The sequence below is a fragment of the Sus scrofa genome, chromosome 15 (assembly GCF_054392235.1).
Source record: "Sus scrofa isolate SSC_HxYL_T2T_F1_AM1 chromosome 15, Sscrofa_HxYL_maternal_Yorkshire_Landrace_v2.0, whole genome shotgun sequence".
In the NCBI taxonomy this organism is placed as follows: domain Eukaryota; kingdom Metazoa; phylum Chordata; class Mammalia; order Artiodactyla; family Suidae; genus Sus; species Sus scrofa.
In genome coordinates, this window is record NC_139397.1 from 116,917,138 (window position 1) to 116,936,749 (window position 19,612).

At 34.5% G+C, this 19,612-nt stretch overlaps 1 protein-coding gene across 2 annotated transcripts in view; it reads left to right on the forward strand.

The window, feature by feature from the left end:
• Positions 1 to 19,329, forward strand: part of PLCL1 (phospholipase C like 1 (inactive)) — a 958,345-nt gene extending 939,016 nt beyond the window's left edge. Inside the window, exon 11 of one of the 2 annotated variants that reach the window (XR_014830053.1) lies at positions 19,030 to 19,329. The gene's annotated coding sequence lies outside the window, so the exon portion shown is untranslated. The remainder of the gene's footprint in view (positions 1 to 19,029) is intronic. The other variant, XR_014830034.1, reaches the window with a different exon arrangement.
• Positions 19,330 to 19,612: the final 283 nt, after the last annotated feature.

Genomic DNA, 19,612 nt, shown 5'->3' on the forward strand with positions numbered 1-19,612 from the left:
TTGAGAAGTGGCCATTCCAAAAAAAGGTTTTTAGTCAATGGACCCCATTGGGCAAATGAATATTGTGTGTCTCTGTGTTCTGAGCGGTCAAGCATTTGAAGCCAAAGACAAACCTGTTTGAATTAAATACAAGGTCTAGTAAAAGGCTTCCCCGTGTAATTCAAATGCGGCTTAGCAAAATTTGGTGATGCCTGGTAATTGAAACAGTAACCTTAGCTACCAAAATCAGCACAAAGAGCATGGCAAATATGTACTTAGACCAACAGCAACAACCTAACACCAAAAGAATGCCATCAGATTTATGAGTCATAGGACCTTAAATTTAATAAGTAATAAATTATGATTAAACTACAAATATAATTTCATTACCCAGTAAAGGTGAAGATCATGCTTGTTTAGTTGTAGGACCCAGGATGCACCTATAAATATGCAATGGGAACAGCAGGATCTGCTTGTGAATAGACAGCCATGGTTCTGGAACTTGAAACAGACTTGCTGGCAGGGCCAGGCAGAAATTGTAGGGTCAGCCTTGTTTCACCCCTCAAAACTCTGTGAGCACAGTTGCTAAAAGCAATCTGATTTTCCCTCCTCTGTGATTGTAGATAGAAAATTGCTTTGTTTTACAAATCTCCAAAAGGAAAATATCTAATAGCATCTAAGAGACTGATTCATCTTCCTAAGATGTTTGGGCAAAAAAACTGAGTAACATTTTTAGACAAGAGTAGTTTAAAAGAACATTCTTGCACACTTTAGCACTTAGAGAATAATGTATTCCATTTGCTGGCTTAAGTCTGGATTCATAGTTTGAAAGCTGGTATCCTATATTCTGGCTCCAACATAGTATTTTTTTTTTTTAAACAACAAAAGTTCTAAGTATACAATCTTAATCATACAACAATCTTCTAGAGCTGGGTTTTGGCTAGTGAGCTGCCACTATTGACTATGTAGGAGCCACCAGTTCACCCAAGTGCCTTACTGGTTCCCTTCTCTCATGTATGCTCCCTGCCTGGATATAGGTGAGTTTTTAACTTCTGAGGAACTAGATGGCCTACAAAAGAGAATCTCATTCCATTATTTAAGGTCATAGAGATTATGCTGGTTAGGAGTTCAAATAGCTATACATGCCTCTTTAACTAGATGTTAAACTCCTTGAGAGTTGAGATCATGGCCTATTTTCTATTTTATTTCCCCTTCTCTGTTTGCAAGTAACAGGATCCCAACTTTAGATACTTTCTTGGGTTTTAAAAATAAAACAATGACAGAGTAAAAGTAAAGTGGAATTTAGGTATTATACAGATTCTGTGAAACTAATACACTGAAAAACACTCTATCTTCATCTCGCTGTCTCTTTCTCTCATATACACATACGCGTGTGTATACACATATAAACACATGTGCATACATGCATGTGTGAGCACGCACACTTTTGCCTTGCTTTGTGTGTCACTTCATTTACTCTTCTGTAGTCATCTCCTCTGCCAGTTGGGTCACAAGAGTTTCACTTGCAACTTCTGCCAGCACACAGCATATCTCCTGTTCGAATCCTCATTTCTTTGAAAAAAATAAAATCTCCTCTAAACAAGGAAGTTATGTCATGGCCTAAAATTGTCCTTGGAAAAGTGAAAGATATAAAGAAAATAGATAAACTCTGAAGGTATATCACTTGAATCTCAGGGTTTAAAGTTACTTTTTAATTCATCTGCCCCTGCCAATAAACTGGCACAAGATTTATTACAACCATACTCCTGATAGATGTTAGTCAGCTTCTCCTCAGAGCCAATGAGGTTTTTTTTTTTTTTTTTTTTTTTGGCTGTTTTTAGGGCTGCACCTGTGGCACATGGAGGTTCCCCAGGCTAGGGGTCTAATCAGAGCTACAGCTGCTGGCCTACACCACAGCCACAGCAAGGCCAGATCTGAGCTGTGTCTGTGAACCACCCCACAGATCACGGCAATGCCGGATTATTAACCCACTGAGTGAGGCCAGGGTTCAAACCCCCAACCTCATGGTTCCTAGTCAGATTCGTTTCCACTGCACCACGACAGGAACTCTCCAACGAGTTTTTTTAAATTACTAACAGAAAATAATTGATTCTAGTACTAAAAATATTTATATTTATATCATAAAATATCTATATTAAAACATTTCTTAATGTATTAAACAAAGTATATTTACAAACTGTTTTTACAAAGTGTATTAAACAGACTCAGTATAAGAAAAAATTTGGTATTAGCCTAGATTGGCATGTCTTTCTGGCCTTGGATCTCAATCCAATCATGGTATACTGATTATAGAACCTTTTTGATAAAAATGAGTGTGAAATGAACTTGTACTGCATGAAAAACATTTTCCTGAGTTCTTTTCTTTATATGTTATTTTATCTTATCTTCACATCTATTCTACAATTGTTTGTCCTATGTTTAATGAAAGAAGTGGAACAGAGATCCAAAGAAGTTAAGGAACTTGCTCAAGGTCACAAGACTAGCACAGGGTGTGGCACATACCCAGAGCTGATAAGTGATTTTGAATGAGTTAGGTAGTGGAACCTGAACCTGTCACTGAGCATTCTCACACTACACCATAACATTTTGCTTTTGGCAGAAGGAAGGTACTGAAGTATTGAGGATTAGAAGTTGTAATAATATGATTCATCTTTCATATTAATGTGATCCATCTTAATTTCTGGGCTGTTGCCAGGATTTTGATAAACCCGAGTGAGACAGATTTGGTGATAAATGATACTTAGACCTCTTATGTTTGATGGTCTATTGTCAATTCAGCATTGTTTCTACCTCTCAAAACCACTCTTTCCAGAATCCCCTTCTTACATTGTTCTAGGTCAGAGTTGGTCAATGAAAGAAAATGCAGGTAGATATAGAAGATAGAAATAAGGACAGGTTATTATTTTTAGGAGTTTGTGGCAGGTCACATGGGTGGACATGAGCTCACAGAGACTTACAAGGCTCTTGAGGGTACCCCCACGGCTATACAAACTGAGATGTTTAGTGAGAGTCTTTCTATGGTCTTTTGAGAATTTCAGCAGTTTTCCCATGAAACTTTTGAGAAGTACTCAATTTGAGTATTCAAATGAGGTCTGCAGTTACTATTTCTCCAATCTTCATCTACTGCCTTCCTGACCTTTATTCACGCAGCTTTTTTTCACATTTCTGCAATTCCTAATTCCTGTATCACCTCCCTCCCACCATTCATTCCCATAAGACATGGAATGGTTTGGTTTTCCTGTGTGAATCTTAACTGACACCCATTCCAGTCCCTGACCTTCAACCACCCGAGAACTTAGGATCAACTTTCTGAAACCTGGAGCCACCAGGAAATGAGCCACCAAGGCAGACACTGTTGGCTGTCCTCCAAAATCAGTTCTACTCTTCTTCCTTGGTAAGAAAAAACAAGCTCCTTGAAGCTAAGAAGGCCCATGTGAGTGATTTCAAGTCTATGGGATGTAAATGGAAGTGATGTGCACAATTTCAGAAAATGTCCCTAAGGAAAGAGCCCTTCCCTTCTTCATACCCCCTCCTTTCTGCTGTTTGGAAAAGAATAGTTGGAGTTCCAGAAGCCATTTTGAACCATCATGGCATTTGGGTTATTGAAGAGTCACATAATAAAACAAAAAGCTAAAAAGAGACTGGACCCATAATATTGTGAGCAAGCCTTCGAGAACAAGATAGCAAACTCTAGGCATGTATATATGAGGGGATAAAAGTTCTATTTGATTTAACTCACTGTTATTTTGATATCACTGTCACTTGTGGTCATAACTAGTACCCACAACCTTACCAGATATTTTTCAGACTGTTAATGAGGTTGGAGGGAGGGAAAGAAAACTCAGTGGACCCTGAAGGGAATGAGCCTATAACTGTCAGGATAAGAGTGAGAAATGGTGTGAGTAAGACTCTTCAGCTGTGTCTTACTCACCTGAAGACAAAAATATATCTTAACAACTGGTTATTCTGGTTAAGAAGGAAGCTAAAGTAATCTCAAAATGCATAGAGCAGAAAGGGAATCACTATGACTTGATCTTTTTCTAAAATGATTTTACTCCAACATATATGTTCATAATTTGTCTATGGCCTCTATTTCCAGAAAAATAATTTTAGCAGCTTAGTTACATATATACAAGATAAAAAATAAATGATGACATTAGAAAAAAAAGGATTAAGAAACAATATGCTAAATGCCAAACGTGAGCTGTCTTTTTTTCTTTTTGTTGTTGTTGTTCACTACTATATTTCCAGAATCTAAAAGCTGCTACATAAATATTTGCTTAAAACCATGTACAGACAATTGTTGGTTTTGCATGTCCAACTTCTTTACATTCCTCTCTTTTCCTACAACAAGCACTTCATCTGCCATTTGTAGTTTAGGGAGTGTTGAATGTACCACTGGCTCCTAGGAGGATCCTCACATCATCTGTGGTGGGGAAAACCCCACCTGGAACTTTGGAGAGATGTGCAGAAAGATGTACTCTTCCCACTCCCCATAACCCTTGGAGCTACTGAGCTGGTGGAAAATAAGCCTGCCCTGGGTCACTTGTGTTTGGACAGGAGTGTGATCCTATCTGAAGCTATTTTAATATCTGGACTTTTCAATTGTCTGGCCCAGTAGTTTTTAACTAGAGACACTTTTGTCCCTCAAGGGACATTCAGCTCTTGAAAGCAAGAGTCCTGACTACTACAGAATGGATCAAAAATTTGATTCTTAACTACTGAGCAGTTAAAGAGCAAACTAGAATGAGCTAGCACCTCAGGGGATAGACAGCTATCTAAAGCAGCAGTACTTAAGATGAATGTCACCAATGAATCCTTAGAAACGAACTAGAAACCTTTCTGTAATTATATTCTGACTTTCTTAGAGTCAGCTAAAACTAATAATCATCTGTAAATAAATATCATACATTGCCAGTCATCAAGAATGTATTGAACCATGTTTACATGGTCACTGTGTTCTGTGGTCAAGTTTGTACAGTACACAAAAGCGTCCTGCCAGGAAGCCCCTCTTTCCAGTTTGTCTGCTTAGAAGGAGTGCCTTTTCCAATTTGCATAAAGACATTTTATGAGTTCCTTCTTTCTTCGCACAGCTCTACATATTCATATGTATAATTTCAAAGGAAGCAGGAAATGGTTCTGATCTGTAGTCATAATAAGGCTATCACCCTTAACCTACTGCAAATGAACCTCTTGGAATAAAGTTTGCTCCATCAAGAATGGTAAATGCTGCCACTGCGGAGATTAACAAATGAGTGTGTGGTTCAATTGTCATGTGGTAACATGTACAATATGTTGCTCAGAGCAACTGATGACTTTGGGATCCTTTTCCATAGCACTCAAAATGCAAATTTTTCTTCTGTTTTCTATTAATATAATAAATAAGAGCTTTTATGTAGGGAAGTATTTTTATGCAAAAAGACTGTCAGTTTCCAAGCAGGAAAGTCTTGAAGTTCTTTCCTTTGATATGTCATAAAATTGACATAACTTTAGAAGATGGAAAGATCACTAGGTCAAACAAAGCATGTTGGATCAGATTAGGTCTGAGTCAGGCAATCTATTTGATGGTTGGAGATAAAATAAATGTCAAAGAATTTTGCCAGTTTCTCAAAAAAAAAAATTCTATAGATGTTTCATTTTTTAAAGTACTTTCAGACTTAAGTTTATAGATGACAAGCATCTAATTACAATAGTCTGTTAGTTTAATTCTTTGAAAACATAATACATTTAGAGTATAAATTATTTAAATTATTACATCCTTGCAAATTTAAAAAATGTTGACCTGATTTTATTATATTTATGAAACATTCCCCAAATCCCCAAAATAATTGCTTAAAAGGATCAATGTATTTTGATAAAGTAATGTTTAATGTACTTACAACATCTTTTAAACCAAAAGTCTAGCTTTATTTCTCATATGTCAGACATTTAGATACTTTGTCCCCAAAGTATAATTTAATTAAGAATAAAAATAACTATATTAAACTAGATGTTTTAGTCAGGATGGACTAGACTATGCCACTGTTATAGGATAGCTCCAGAAGTTTAGTGGCAACAACATTTTTTTTTTTGCTGTCATTACTGCCCAGTAAGAGTTGGTGTAAAGTGGAGAAACCCGGGCTGATTTAAGCTTTGCCATTTTGCAGCTGGACCACCCAGAAGACATGAGCTCAGAGGAAGAGAGAATCAGAGAGTCCCCAGAAGACTGGCCAGGCCTTGGAAGTGGCATGCTTGAATTCCACCCACATCCCATTAGCCATGTTCAGCGACATAGTCTCAGTTTCAGGGGAGCTTAGGAAACGTCATCTTCCCCTGTGCTCAGGAGAGGAAAACGTGGGACCTACCATCCAGTACTGTCTCTGCTACAGTGACATAGTAAAATAAAAACAGATTTTGTAGTTTTATCAACCTGGCTTTATATACTTTGACATTTACTATCCATGAAATCTCTCACCATTTTAGTTTTACTACATAAAATGCTAGGTATGATTATATTTAAATTACTTTTATGGCTTTCGTTCTGGCTAGAATTTTACCTTCATCTTCAAGTTTAATGTTTAATTTTTAGATATTTTATTGTAGTACTTTAGATTATTACTGATGACATTTAATCTCAAAACATTTTATTCAGTCCCATCTAGGTTCTAGGCAACTGTGCAAAGAAACTAATGTGCAGACAATGAAAACACAATGAAAAAACAACTTAGTGAAGACATTAACTTGAATCAAGTCAAGAGGTGGCAATCTAACTAGAGATGAAAATCACAATTTTCCCTTTACTTTGGCTAGTTATACATGCCAGAATATTCCTAGATGGAACATATTGTATTTCAACAATTTTCAAATAGCAGATATGGTATAAAAATAATAATTATCCCCATCCCCAGAAATCAGCAAAGCATATTATATAATGATTAATATTTGTTGAATATAAATGCATGTGTATGATTCCAAAGGAATAAGAAATATTAATATATATCCATATCAAATTGTGTATGTGCATATGTATATATACATGTGCAAATATATACATGAATGCTCCTGTATATAAATGTATACAATAGCTAAAAGTAGCTGGATTGAGTTGAATAATGGCGAAAATCCCTTCCATTTCTAAGATTCTGCAAAATTGTTTAATTCTTAGACAGTGATTCTCAAAATATTTTCTGCCTCTACAGTAATATAAAAACATTTACTATTTTGCGTAAATTATAATGAACGTTAATGGAAGAGTTGAGTCTCTGTCAGAATGTCTAGAAAGTGATGGTAGTATATAATATTTTAAAATACATGCTGACCCTAGATTTTGCAGCTCTTTTGAGGTCAAGCATAAAATTTGATATACAAACCTATGCACTAGTATGGTTCACAGCTATTCCTAGTTCTCCGTCTTGAGTGGGACTGTATTTGTTTGTTAGTCCTATGTGGGGAGATGGGTCACATGACTAGTGGCCATGAACCATGAGAAGGGGCAATGTACACCCCTCTGGGCCAGAGATTTTCATTGCCAGCGTGAGGCCCTGCAAAGGGCCCTTTTCCCCTTTAACATGGGGAAAAGCCATATCCTGGAGGGTAACTGCTCTGTCATCCTGGCTTCTGAGTTTTACAATGAACTTCAGTGGACATATAACTAGAACCATTTCTGTTTTGGTCTATTGGGGTTTTGGGGTGGATTGTTACTGCAGCATAATCAACTCTCCTTTATATTACAGAAGTCTGTGTCTATCTTATCTTGCACTGATCACTCATCTTCACTCTGTCCCTGATCTCAGTTTCGGCAAGATTACCCCTGTGCCGGGATTTAATGACAGAGTGGAGGCTGAAAAAAAGTGGAAATGCCGTTTGAATAGGAAAGCTTATTTTGTGCATTACTTGATACTTTTAAAGGGTAAACATTTAAATGTTATTGTTAGATGAAAGATGGTAATCTGAAAAGGCTACACGCTACAAGATTCTAACTATACAACATTCTGGAAAAGCAAAGTTATGGAGAAAGTAAAAGGATCATTGGTTGTCAGGGGATGGGGAAAAGGAGAGACAAATAGGTGGAGCACAGATTTTTTAGGGCATTGAAAATACTCTGTCTGATACTATAATGGTGGATACATGTCATTATACATATCTGTCAAAACCCATAGAATGTACAAAACAGAGTGGACCCTAATATAAACTGTAGACCTTGGGTGATAATGATATGTCAATGTAGGTTCATCAAGTGTGACAAATGTGCCACTCTGGGGGATATTAATACTGGCAGAGGCTGTGCATATGTGGAGGCTGAAGGTATACGGGAAATCTCTGTACCTCCACCCAATTTTGCTGTGAACCTAAAACTGCTTTAAAAGTCTATTTCTTTCTTTTCTTTTCTTTTCGCTGCACCTGCAGCATATGGAAGTTCCTGGGCCAGGAATCAAGCCTGAGCCACAGTTGTGGCAATGCTGGATCCTTAACTCACTGAGCCATAAGGGAGTCACAAAACATTGCAGATATCATCAGAGCATATAGCCAATCTCTCCTTATTGGTCTTAAATCCTTATATTAAAAATATTGATGTTTATATTTTATACTAAGTGTATATTTATATATGTACCTCTACACTCACAAACACACACACTGATGTGGAAAACAAGAATGTTGACAGTCTTGGTAGTTCCTACCATGGATCAGCAGTTACAAACCTGACTAGTAACCATGAGGACACGGATATGATCCCTTGCCTTATTCAGAGGGTTAAGGATCCAGCGTTGCTATGAGCTGTGGTATAGGTCACAGATACAGCTCAGATCTGGCATTGCTGTGGCTATGGTATAGGCCACCAGCTGCAGCTCTGATTTGACCCCTAGCCTGGCAACTTCCATATTCCATGGGTATAGCCCTAAAAAGACCAAAAAAAAACAAAACAAACAAAAAAAAAAGGAATGTTGACAGTCTTGAACTCTAGTAAAATTATATACACAAACAATAATCCCCCTTCCACACACACACACACACACACACACACACACACAGAGAGACTTGAAAAACAAGAAAAGTGCCTTTGTGGAAGCAGAAACCATGAACTATCCCAGAATGAGAGGAAGTAACTGGTGTCAGACTAAAAATGAATCCACAGACCCCAATTTGTGTAGTAGGCTTTTACAATTGGTAACAGCATGTGCAAGGGTGCTATAGAGTTAGAGGTGACACATGGTGAGCAAAAGTGACTCCTATGGTGATATCAGGATGATTTATTGGGGGGTTATAGAGCAGCCAATGAATAAGCTTTTTTTTTCTTTTAATAAAGGAAGAAGTAGCAAATTGGAACAGAAATTATAGTTTAGGCTAAAGAAATCTCATGCTCTGGGTAGCTGGAAACACCCCAAAATAATTTGGATCTTTCATATCCTAGAGACAAGTAACTGGTAAGCCCTATCATTTGTACAAATGCTCTTTACCTAAAAAAAATCATTAAGAGCAGGATTTGATAACATTTACAGTAGTGAAACACAGCCAAAAAAGACTCTTAATTACAAATATTGGTATATGACCAAAAATCATCAAATATTTGAGGAAAAACAACACCTCCGAAATTAGTATCTTAAGTCTAAAAAGAGAAGAACTTCTATTTGATGAGACAAAGTTAAGAGCAACAGATTATAATTTGAAAAATGCAAGAGGATTTAAAAACAAAGAAAAACTCAGAAAATTTGGAAATTGAAAAAAGAACTGAATTAAAACAAAGCCTCACTACATGGCAGCACTGAGACAATCAAAAATAATCTGTGGAGCTGAAAAATTAATCTGATGGATCCTCCAAGAATATAACAACAAAATGGGCAAAGGAATTGCTAGAATGAAAGAAAATGTTAAAACTTAGAGTATAAACCCAGAAATGCCAGTATCCTTTGATTGGGAGATCCAGGAAAAAAAATAGAGAAAAATAAAGTGGAGGAAGGACAAAAAAAAAATATAGAAAAGTAAATATCTGACCTAAATAAAGTCTTCAGAGTCTAAAGATCTATCAAGTGCTAAACTGAATGAATAGAAAAGATCCACTCTTAGACATACAAATAGTAAAATTTCAAAACAAGAATAAAGAAAAAGCATTGAAAACATCATGAAATAATAAACATTAACTGTAGAAAAATGAAAATAAGATTGGAAACAATTCCCATCCTATAAAACTGAATATATATTATTATTATATTATATACACATATATTATTATTATATATACATATATATTAGTATAATGCATATACTAAAGTATAGATAGATATATACATGCATATACATATATTAGTACAATGCATATACTACTAAGTATAGCATTATTACTATAGAATCAAAGTTCTGAGGAAAAATTGCTTTGAACCTTCAATTCAATACTTAGAAAAATAACAATTCAAATATGAGGAAAAAATAAAATGCTGTCATACTACAATGAGTCAGAACACCTATCACCCAAGAAATCATTTTGAAAGGATTATTTGAGAATATACTACAACATACAACAAAATAACAAATGAACCCAAAAGAAAACTTGGATTATAAAAAAAAAGGAAGCAGTAGTATACAACTTAAATTCACTTCAATAAATTCATTTTAGTCAAAAAATTGAAATAGTACTATATAATTAAAATAGTACTATGTAATTAAAAGTAATTCAGGAGGTGGACAGCTTGAGTAGGGTAAGGTAGAAGGAACAAGGGAAATAAACACAGGCTAAATATCTTATTTTGTTTAGGAAAAGATTTAAAGGCACATTAATTCTGGATGTTTAGAAAATAAAATTTAACTAAATATTTAAAATTCCGAGGATATAGGATTGAGAAAACAAAAGAAAATACTGAAAACAGGGGTGAAGTATCAAATGGTTATAGAGTTTCAACTCTTTATCATTGGTTCCTATCATATCATTGATCATATGTTTATCTTATGCTGCTTTTGAAAATCAACAAGAATATTCTTACTGAGAACTGACATAAATATTGAGGTTATATGCTTGATAAAATACTTTAAAAATATAAATCAAGCATGACTAAAAATTATTAGAAAAATAATTAGATGATAAAATTATAGGATTTTAAGGCTCAATATTTTGCAACCTGATAGGAATATGAAGAGGATCTTTCAGGAGAAGAAACTTTCAAGAATTGGCCCTAAGTCAGTTTTTCGAAAGGGGTTCCTTTTGATATTCCAATGTAATTTGTCTTACTTATCAATGCAGGAATATTTATAACGTTTTTCTCTCTTGAAATGGTTTCCTTGGCATTATTATTTTTATTTTTTTGTTCTTCATCTGAAATCTGATTGTGAAATTTAATTTATACATGAGCAACAATGCAGAGCTTCTTCACCAGTATTGAGCAATTTCCAGAACCATGTGGCTTTTCCTGAATGGCTTGTGGAGATAATCTTTGCTTAAGTTGGGGGTGTTGAATAAGAGAAAAGCAATATCCTGGATTCGTGGGAGTTGTTCATATGGCCTCAGTTACTAATATATGTCAAACTCCAGCTTGAAACTAAAGAGCTGCATGCAGCTGTCACTATTAACAGATAATGAGACAAAAACTGTAGTAGTGGCTACCTAAATAGTATCAATTCCAAATAAAAATAAATGAATTTAGGGAGTTCCCATCACGGCTCAGTGGAAATGAATCCAGCTAGTATCCACAAGAATGTGGGTTCAATTCCTGGCCTTGCTCAGTGGGTAAGGATCCAGCACTGCCATGAGCTGTGGTGTAGGTTGCAGATGCATCTCAGATCTGGCATTTCTGTGGCTATGGCACAGGCTGACAGCTGTAGCTCTGATTTCTACCCCTAGCCTGGGAACTTCCATATGCCATAGGTATGGCCCTAAAAAGCAAAAATAAAAAATAAAATAAAATTAAAAAATAAATGAATTTTGAAAATTTTATAATGTATAAGAACACAATGCTAGATACTTGCAAATGGTCTGTAGTTACATACAATAGATATGCAAAATTATATTCAAATTTAGTTGATGAGAAAAACATGTAAAAAAAATTAAATTTAAAAAAAACCTCATTTACCAAACTCTGTTGCCTATACCTGCCTGCACACCACAGGACCAAGACAAGTAATTCTCATAGGTGAATCCACCCAACATTTTAAGAAAGAGAAAATTTCAGGACTACTTAAAGAGCCTAGAAAAAGAAAAAGTTGCACATTTTTAAAGTTAATATTATATCACATATAAAAACTGAAAAATGTGACAAAAATTACATACAAATTTCACTTATGAATTTTAACCTCGAATATTAAATATTAGAAAAATACTCCAACTGAATATTAAAATAAGACATTACTATCAAATGGATATTTCTCAATTAGAAAAATTATTAATTCACCATATTAAGAGCTCAAAGAGGAAATCTACAATTATCTTCATAGACTAAATCAATGGCCAAATCCTCAACAAAATACTGGTAAACTGAATCCACTAACATATAAAAAAAAAAGATTATACACTTTGACCAAATATGATTTATTCAAAGAAAGCAAAGTTGGTTTAACATTTGAAAAGTAATTAATCTAACCCACTCTGGTCAAGAGAATGACAGAAAGAAAACAAAACAAAACACTTGAACATCTCAATAACTACAGACAAAGAATTTCAGAATATCCAACACTCCTTCATGAAAAACAAAACATTCAATAAGCTATGAATATAAGGGAACTTCCTTAAGCTGATAAAGAGTGTCCATGAAAAAACCCATAGCTAACATCATGCTCAACAGTGGAAGATGGGATATGTTCCCCCTAAGTTCAAGAACATGATAAGGATGTCTGTTCCTTAACATTTTACTAGAGGTTCCACCAAGACTAATTAGGCAAGAAAATCAAATAAAAAGGAAAGGAGGGAGTAAACCTATCTCTATTTAAAGATAACATGATTAAAATATAAAGAAAAATATATTGAAAATCCTAAGTATCACAGTGTAATCATCACCATAATCTATACACAAAAAATTTTCATTATCATCAGCAAAACTCTGTACCTGTTAAACACTAAAACTGTCCCCTGCTCTCAGCTTCTGGTATCCTTCATTTTTTTTGTCTTTATGCTAGGCACCTAATATAAGTGGAAGCATATAATATTTGTCTTACTGTATCTGAATTATTTCACTAAATGTAGTCCATGCACAAAGTCCATTCATGTTGCGGCACATATGAGAAGTTCATTCTTTTTAATGGCTGAATAATATTCCATTGCATTTACTTGTAACATTTTGCTTATCCATTCATGTAATGATGGACATTTGGATTGTTTACCCCTCTTGGCTATTGTGAATGAAGGTTGAATGAATATCGTTGTCCAAATATCTGTTGAGTTCTTGATTTCAATTTTTTTGACATATAACTAAAAGTGGAATTGCAAGGTCATATGGTAGTTTTATGATTTATTTTTTGAGAAATCACTCAACTAGCTTCCATAGTGGCTGTACCATTTTACATTCCTCTCAGTAGTGCATGACGTTCCAATTTCACTGCTCCGTAGACAAGCTTGTTATTTTCCACTTTGTTTTTATAGTCATAAATTATAGTTATAGTCATTCTAATAGGTGTGCAGTGGTACCTCAATGTAGATTTGATTTGCATTTACCCATCGACTAATAATGTTGAACTTCTTTTCACGTGCTCATTGGTCTGTTTTGGGTAGATCTCAGCTTATGGTAGATCTCAGCTTATGACTGGGTCACTCACCTGGTCCTGTTCTACTTATGGTGAGGTCCCTACAGACATTTTCCTGACCAGAGCCAATGTAATGGCCAGACTGGCACTTGTAATTCTTACCATGACTTTAAGAGGCACTTCAATAACAGCTATCAGGAACTTTGGGAAAAAAAAAAAAAAAAAAAAAGAAGAAGATATGTTATTCACAAATTCTAGAGAGTACCTGGCATACCCAGGGCCCACACAAGAAGATGGTTGGATTGAGGATTGGGGGTACAAGCAAGGGAACAGACCCAGAGCTCTGCTTTTAGTGGGGTCTAAAGGAAGTGTACAGAGGTTTTTTTGAGTTAAATCTTTATTGGTGAATTTAAAACAAAAGAAATGGAAGGGAAATGTGGGCTCATTCAAGTAGTTATCTAGGTTACTCAGGGCTTTCTAAAAATTAAACTTCATATGTGGGAGTGACCTGATTTCTTATTTAGTTATTTTACTAGTAGCTGACTCATACACTGGCACTGTGTTTATTTGAGATGGATGTCTCTGAAATGGATGCCTTGGCAATCAAAAGTTTAATGTCAGGCACTTATACTACATGGTTATTTGTCTGTCTTCTTTGGAAAAAAGTTTATTGGAGAACTTTGACCATTTTTTAAAATTGCGTTGTTTGGTTTTATTTGTTGTTGAGTTGATGATTTCTCAAATATGATACAGAGCACAAGCAACAAAATAAAAAAAATTGGACTATAGCAAAATTAAAAACTTTGTATTTTAAAACACACCACTCAGAAAGTGAAAATTCAACCCACATAATAGGATAAAATATTTGCAAATAATATTTTTGATGAGGGATTTGTGTCAAGAATAAAGAAAGAACTTTTACAACTTAATAATAAAGGGATACACAGTCCAATTATAGAAAGGAAAAAGGATCTAAATAGATTTTTCTTCAAAAAGGATATACAAATGGTAAATAAGCAAATGAAAAGATGCTCAACATCATTATCCATCAGGGAATGAAAATCAAAACCACAATGAACTATCATATCTAATAGGGTAACTAAAATTAAATATTCAGATAATTGTTGACAAGCATATAGAGAAATACACTGCTGAAGGGCATGTAAAAATGGGCAGTCACTCTGGAAAATGGTCCCATAGTTCTTCAGATGATCAGACACAGAGTTATCTTAAAACTAAGCAATTACAGTCCTAGGTATATGCTCCAATACCAAAACTTGTATACCAGTGTTTGTAACAGCATTAGTTATAATAGCTGAAAGATGGAAACAACTCAAGTGTCCCTCAACCAATGAACAGATGAATGAAATGTGGTAAATCCACCTAACGGAATACTAATCAGCCACAAAAAGGAATGAAATGCTGATACATACTATAACATAAAGAAACCCTGAAAATATTATGCTACATGAAATAAACCAATTATAAAAAAACACATAAAAATGTATGGTTCCACTTATATAAAATTCCAGAATAGGTAAATCTATGGGAAAAGAGAATAGATCAGGGTGGCCCCGGGCTGGAGGGAGTAGGGGAAAAGTGGGTAACTGCTAATGGTAATAGAGTTTCTTTCTGAGATGATGTTCTAAAATTGACTGTGGTGGTGGTTGCACAACTCTATGAATATACACTAAAAACTATTGAACTGTACACTTTAAACATACACATAAATTATGTAAATTATAGTATGTAAATTATATCTCAGTAAAGCTTTTTGTCAAGAAATGAGTAGCTACCCTTGATTTTTAAATAATAAAAATGGAATGAGAAAACTTTAGAGGTGATAGATAAGCTTCTTGACTGTGATGATGGTTTCACAGGCATATATCTAATTAATAACTCATAAAATTATTCACTTTATATGTAACTTATGGCACATCGGATATGATTCAATAGACCTTTGGAAAGATATGATAATAGAAAAACTCATAAAATATGAATATATATTACTTATGGGCAATATGGTCAGTAATGGGATATATTAGAAGCATTTCCACTAATTTCAGAAAAAAATGGACTTTCTATTTTTAAATTTAAAATTTTTTTTCTTTTTAGGGCTGCACCTATGGCACTTGGAAATTCCCAGATTAGGGGTTGAACCAGAGCTTCAGCTGGTGGCCTATGCCACAGCCACAACAATGCCAGATCTAAGCTGTATCTGAGACCTACATTGCTGTTCACCACAATGCCAGATCCTTAACCCATGGAGTGATGCCAGAGAACAAATGAAACCGCATCCTCACGGACACTATGTTGGGTTCTCAATCCATTGAGCTGCAACACCAAAAACGACTTTTTAAAAACTTGCTGTAAAATTATTATTTAACTGTATTCTAGAGGCAGTATAAGCCAACAAATTAGGTGAGAAAAAGTAAAATAAAGCTTGTAGATGAGTACCCACAGTGACACAGTGGGTTGAAGATCTGGCATTGTTGCTGCCAAATTTGATCCCTACAGCTTGGATTAGATTCCCAGCCCAGGAACTCCCATACGCTGCAGACACAGCCAAAAAAACAATCCAAAATGAAAACAAACTTGTAGATAATTGTTTACCAAATAAATATTAAAAAAACTTTAGTAACAGCAAGAGACTCACTAAGTCATTGGGCTTTAAACTAATACTTGAAAATCATTAACTTTTATCTATACAAAAGCCAACCAGTTGGAAAGTATAGTGGAAGTAAAACTGCATTTAAAATTGCAACAAAAACAATGATATACCAGGAATGAGCAAGGTTCATAAGAAAAAAAAAGATTTAAACAAATAGAAAGCACAGAAAATTCTTATTTAGAACAATATACCATACATCAATTATCCTTAAATGAATCCATAGTTTAATGGATTCTAATACAGTAAAAACAGGGTTGTTCTGAAATTAAGGAAGCTGATTCTGAAGTTCATGTAAAAATTCAAAGTGCATATGAAAATTTCACATTTAAGAATTTATCTTACAGATATATTTTCATATGTGTGAAATGGCATATATGCAAAGTTATTTATGTCACATTATAATTGCAAAGGAGTTTATATAGTCTAAATAACCATCAAAAGAACTGGTTAACTATTTTTTGGGTACATTTATATAATTAAATACTATGCAACCATAAAAAAGCAAGCATACTGATATAGAAACCTCTCCCAAAAATACTGTTAAATCTAAAAAGCAAAGTGCAAGCAGAGTGAGTAAAGGATGTTATCTCTGTGTTAAAAAATAAAGTATGTATATAATTCTTTAGTAGGCACAGAATAGCTCTGGAAGGATATGCAAAAACCTGGTAATAGAGGTTGCTTCTCGTGCTAGGGAATAATGGTTTGTGGAAGTATACTTTTATTTATATACCTATTTTCTCTATACTCATTTATACATTTGGAATTTTCACCATATGTATGCTTTCACAAAATTGAAGAAAATAGTCTAAAGAAGAGATATTTAAAAACTGAGGAACTGTTTCATCCTTCTTCCCAACAGGTTAAGAGAAGACATATTTTATGCTTTGGGGTAAAAAGGGAAAAATGAGGTAGCTAAACAAATGGTATTTAAAATGTACAAATGCACTTCCATGGGAATACAACAAAGAATGGAATTAATTCTGCTTTGAATTGGGGCAAAGTTCCTTTACCTAGGCCTGAAAACTTGGGAAGGTGATAGTAGAGGAGTCTGGGTGACAGCAATAAGGACATCAATGTGACAAAGGTGTCTTGTGTTTGAAAATGGTGAGTGATTTAGCTAAACTGTAGCATGTGGAAAAAAAGTTGAAGTGGTTAGAATTTAAAAACAAAGGTGATTTTCAACCATGTCATGTAGAACCCTGTATGCCATTCTTGGAGGAGTCTGGACTCATATTCTTGGCTTCAAGTGAAGCTTTGAAAGTCTGTGAGCAAAGGATTTCTGGTAGATAATTGAGTTTTGGGAGGATTATCAGGGTTATTTTAGGGCACAGAATTAACTAGCCTTATTCATTCATTCATCCATTCATTGTATAAATATTTGTTCAGTATCTACTATGAGTAAGGTAGGCCTTGTATAAAATCTACTGTATTTTGAAACTTTTATGTGTTAATTTGGCTTTCCTGATGCTAAAAATAATATGTTTACTATTGACAATTTTGGAAATATGCAGAATTACAAAGAAGAATGATTCATAATTCCACTGCCTAAAATAAACTCTGATAATATTCTGATGTGTGCATGTGCGCATGTGTGTGTGAGGTCATGCTATATACACACACATGTCAATGTACTCTATTTTATTTGTTTAATCTTAAAACATGGATATTTCTTATATATATATATATTTTAAAGCACAAAGTAAAACTGTCTTTATTTGCAGATAACATCATGTATATATAAAGTCCTATGGAATGTGCAAAAAAGCTATTATAACTAAGTTTGTTTACAAGATTTCAAGATTCAAGATAAATAATAAAACTATTGCATTTCTACCTGTCTTACCTTAAACAATCATAAATTGAAATTAAAAATCAATGATATTTATAATAGCATCAAAATATACATAATAATAAATCAAAGATATGTAAGGCCTACAAACTGAAAGCAAAAACCAAAACAATGCTATGTTAGCTAAAGAAACCATAAATAAATGGGTATTATATTTCAGAAGATTTAACATTGTTTAGACATTCATTCACACAAAAGTGACATTAGATTGCATCCATGCAATCTTATTTTTAAATTGAAGTATAGTTTAGTTACAATGTTGTGTTAGTTTCAGGTGCACAATATTTTTTAAGATTCTTTTCCCTCATAGGTTATTACAAAATATTGAATATAGTTCCCTGTGCTATACATTAGGTCTTTGTTGGTTATCTTTTTTATATATAGTAGTAGATGGTATATGTTAATCCTAAATGCCTAATTTATCCCTTATCCCCAATATTTCCTGTCAAAAATAATAATAACAATTTCAAAAATTTATGGAAGGCCTAATCTGTGTCAAATACTGAAAGGTTTTTGTTGTTGTTGTTGTTGTTTTAGTTGTTGTTGTTTTGCTTTTAAGGGCCTCACTTGTGACATATGGAAGGTCCTAGACTAGGGGTTGAATCTGAGCTGCAGTTGGCGGGCCTATATCACGGCCACAGCAACACCAGATCCAAGCTGCATCTGCAACCTACACCACTACTCATGGCAATGATGGATCCTTAACCCACTGAGTGAGGCAAGGGATCAAATCCGCAACCTCATGGATACTAGTCAGGTTCGATACCACTGAGCTACGATGGGAACTCAGAGAAGTATTTTTTTATGCATCATATTATTTAATTCTTAAAACAAACCTATGACATCTTTTGCTTTTAATCTCCATTCACAGGTGAGGATGCTGTACCAAGGATACCTGGTTCAGTGAGTAATGGAGAGGATTCAATCCCAGGAATAACTGCAGAGACTCATCAGCAACATGACCTCAGTAATGCTCTGTCATATGGATGCTCTATAGGTCCCTTCACCAACTTCATATTTTTGACTGATTATATTTTTTCTAACTATATGACAATATATCCTGTGTCTCTACCAAGGAGTAGAAAGCTTAAGAAGGAAAAAAAAAAGTTTTTCTTCCATTTTTGAATCTAGAGGGGGCTGCTCCATAATAATAAACTGCTGTAAGATCCTGGCTTGTCCTGTCAGTGTCATTGGCTTCCGGTTGAGGAAAATTCCTTCAGTTATTTTCTTAGATTACCTGGAAATCTTCATTTTGGTGCTGATGTTGCTTTATTTTTTTCCTATGTCTTCAGAAGTATTTAAATAGATTTGAAGAGAAACTGATTAAGGGACTGCTAGCTATCAGAAAATTGGGCACTGGTATTAAGCCACAATTTGGATAATCATTCCAATTTTTTTCCTCTAATTGAAATGTGCCTGTGTTTATTTTGCAACTCTTAAGTCATACTTCTCTA